The sequence below is a fragment of the Montipora foliosa genome, chromosome 13, assembly GCF_036669935.1.
Source record: "Montipora foliosa isolate CH-2021 chromosome 13, ASM3666993v2, whole genome shotgun sequence".
Lineage (NCBI taxonomy): Eukaryota > Metazoa > Cnidaria > Anthozoa > Scleractinia > Acroporidae > Montipora > Montipora foliosa.
This window is the reverse complement of record NC_090881.1, coordinates 41,724,700-41,728,844: the sequence shown is the minus strand read 5'-3', so window position 1 is coordinate 41,728,844 and position 4,145 is coordinate 41,724,700.

Genomic DNA, 4,145 nt, shown 5'->3' with positions numbered 1-4,145 from the left:
AGTTGAACACTATTCGTACAGGTGTACTTTTGTTTTCTGGTCTCAAAACTGCATGGTGTGGAATGTAGTGGACTGGACCCTCGAAATTTTCCATATCTTCTTGCGATAGCTTTCTGCAGAAGTTCATTTCGAGCATTTCTTTCATTTGTTTGTCATAGGACTCGCCTTGATCTGGACTGGACTTCAGGCAAACGCTCAGTTCCTTGTAATCGCTTTAATGCCAGCGATTTATTGTCAGGAAGAAGGTTCGGATCCCTTTTCCACGGATATGGAATCATCCACTGAGCTCCAACATTCTTGCAAGAATTGCTTATGACTTCAGCCTCCTCCCTTTCTACCTGACTCAGCTTATCGGCATCACATACGCATGGTTTCACTTGAACTCCCATAATCTCTGTTGTCCAAAAGTCTGTTAGGTCAACTGGTGTTGATAACTTAACAAAGAGTATTCGACTTCTTGACGGAAGCGTTTCAGTGGAACCTCCAAACATCACCCATCAAAGGAGTGTCTTTCCAGCAACGAGTTGTCCAACTTGCTTCGTTGACCCGAATGAATATGAGCATGGTCTATTCCAATCAGCATGTCAATCGGCCCTTTTCCTCGATGGATCTTTTTTTGGTTGGTACACAAAGGAGGTCAGCAAGCTTGGACGTTTGAACTGCAGTAATATCATCGCCAATACTGGGGATTCCAATGGCCTTTACCGAATACTTCCGGGTGTCGTCCAAAGCATTCACTGGGACTCCATACTCCTTCGTTTTCATTGTTTCCTCTTCACCTCCAACTTTAGTTATGGTTACTGATGTATCCTTCCCCTTCAGACCTAACACTTCAGCTGTGTCGTTGTGAATCAAACTGACTTGTGCTCCGGTATCCAGAAGAATATTGCCTGGTTTGTAGACTCCGTTTCGGCCACAAATGTTTGCGGAAACTACAGGCAGAAGTGCTCCATGATTTTCTTTAAATGCTGCTATTCCCGCTCTGATCGCATCACTCCTATGCGAAAGCGGATGATGGAAGTGTTGATATTGTTCTCCGGTATCGAGAAGAATATTGCCTGGTTTGTAGACTCCGTTTTGGCCACAAATGTTTGCGGAAATTACAGGCAGAAGCGCTCCTTGATTTTCATTAAATGCTGCTATTCCCGCTCTGAAACGACGTTATTCTCTTTGACGGTTTTGATTCTTTCATCTACGCCCATTGCGGCAAACCGCGAACATTGATCTGGCCAGTGAGCGGATGTATGACATAACCAACATTTATTCCATGTTGAATTACTTCTAAGGCTGTCTTCGTTTTGCACGTGATACAGTGAACGACTATTATTTGCAGCAGTTCTGAGAGGCACTGTTGCGCGCATACGCGATTTCATCTCCACAGTCATCCATTCCATTAGACCTTGATGAAGCATGACAATCTTTACCTCTCGCTCCAGATCTCTAGACCAAACCTGGCGGTCGTCCGCACACATCTTTTGTGCAATAATAGACAGCATGTGACTGTTGTTCATGTCACCGGGAGCATCTACTTCCTTTAACGTGTTATAACACCTTTTAACTAAATGAACCAAATCACAAAATCTTGCATCTTCGCCATTTTACAGTGCACGAAATTTAACTATATCTTGAGTTATCGTGTCAGAAACGAATCTAGGATCTTCATATATAGAATCTAAATACTCCCATGCAGCCTTGTAATCTGTTCCAATTCCTTTTATCAAATCAAGAGGCTTTCCTTGGAGACATAACCTGCAGGAAGGTGATTGCGTCTTGATTTGAGTACTTAACTTCAACTGCGTTTTTAAAATCTGCTTTAAAAATAACATACTCTCTGGTATCTCCGTAAAACTTTGGCAACTTTGGTTTTTCAATCTTGAAATTACAGGAACTACCACTGGGAATTACTGATTGAAGGCTGTCATTATTAACACTTGCATGGGTGTCGGAATTAATAACCAAAAGAACTGTGGGATTGGCATTTTCACCGATCTCAATAGGACCGTCACCGGAAGGCAAGTTTTGTTCTGATAACTGAATAGTTGAGGTTCCGACATCATGTTGTTGCCCATTTTCTTTCAATTTCGTTTTCGTCTCGACCAAACTATCCAATACAAATTTGCCTTTATTCCCTGCCTTTAAAAGTTTTCTTGAAATTCAGACATCCAGTTCTCAGCCTCTTAAAACCGGTCATCCTCGTCAATCATTTGAGTGTATTGTTCATGTTTCGTTACTAAAGTGCTATATGCTTCTTTGACTTCGTTTAGAGCATCTCTTACCTCACTTTCTGGTCTTTCAACTTCAAGTAGGCTTGTTAAGTTTTTGCCACATCTTGTAAGACCTGTTTTTGCGTTCCTTCGTATCTTCTTCGCTTCACACCACGTGCCTCCAGAACCAATTCTCCCTCGGCCCAACAGTTGACAAGATATCGAATGCAATGGTCCGGGGAAAAATGGTTAGTAATCCACTGGATTATACGGTGGCTTGTTAAAGCCATCAAAAGTACCTCTTTTTTTTTTTCGACAGTTAATAACTGTCCATCGACAGTTATTAACTGGCCGTCGACACTTATAATTGTGGATCACCACTTATAACTGTTGATCGACAAGTATTCAGAGTCAGAAAAAAAGGTCATCCTTCTGGTGGCCCGTACAAGCCACCGTACGGAACTTGTAAGAAACGGGCCCCACGTATGAAATACAATCACTGCTGAACGGGGGTAAGTTATTACAGAGGCTATCTTTCACATAATAAGAGGATCTTATGGAAATGCCATACACCCCAGGCACGCAAAGAGCTGTCAATCAGGCTTTCAGCGGATGCCAAGCCCAGTACGCATAGATAACTGGTTTTTCGCATCAACTCTAACGTCAGGGTCATTCATTGCATTACAGTACAATAAGGCGTGTACTTCTCCCGAATAATTAATTTCAGGCGTGTAAAAACAATCTTTATTCCTTTATGCCCGAAAATCAGTTTACAGAAATAGAGGTTCGACCTGTTTGCTTATATGATGCCGTTGATATGATCGAGCTGTTCCGAATACAACTCCAAAGCTGCGTCTGGGTTACCTAGATATGTTATTATCAACTCTGCTAAATCTTCAAAACATTTCAAGGAAGAGTCTACTGTATTTTGACCACAACACATTTGTTCTGCAAGTTCTATATCATTTAACGAGACAACATGAATATAATTTGTTCTTCCATTTAATTGCGGCAAAAAATAGAACATCTGGTCGTCCAGACGGGGAATCACGGTTTGAAGGCTGTGGTCGCATTTTATGTAAATTCCACAACTCTGCACCTCGATGCAGTTCCTCTCTTATCAGTGGCATGAAGCAAAGCTTAAAGTGGTACTACGACCAAAAAAAACAATACTTTTTTTTGTTTGGATTTCAAAACTATGTTTATTAAACACTAACTGACCCAAGTTTTAAGTTCTGATTTTAAAAAGACACCGGTTTATTTTAACTGGAATTTTCTTATTTATTGGTCCGCCATTACTAACTTTAAAATCTTGAGAGAGCTGAGTCGAGGAGAAAATGACGTCAAAGACTCACTAGTTTAAGAATGCAATGCGTGTGTACGCGGCCGAATTAATATGCAGCACGGGAGTTTCGGGCTCCCAGACTTTTAAACCCGTGTTTTGCATATGTAATAAATTGCGCTTACACGCTGAAATTTTAAGCTAATGAGTAAATGACGTCATTTTCTCTAGATCCAACCCTCTTAGGTCCAATCGGCCAGTTTTGAACGTGAGTAATGGCGGACCGTGAAATCCAAAACTTACACTCAAAATAAACAGCCTTTGGATAAAACTCAAAGCTCAAAATTTTGCCAGTTAGGTGTTAAGAAAACACGCTTTCAAAATCTGAAGAAAAAAAGGAGATGATTTTTTGATCATAGTACCACTTTAAGGCACCCTGAAAAATGTCATTGTCATTATATAGTTGTATCTCTCTCATATCCTTAAAATAATTTATCCAAAAGTCTGTGTTCAATTTTCTCAACATGTTCCACCAGGCCTCGATCCTCTGATTGGAAACAGAACGCCCATATATGAAACTTTTGTCCCCTTGGAAGACGCCCCCTTGCCCTTCTCTAAGAAAACGTTGCATAGCCTCAACGTAACAATTTTCCGTACCG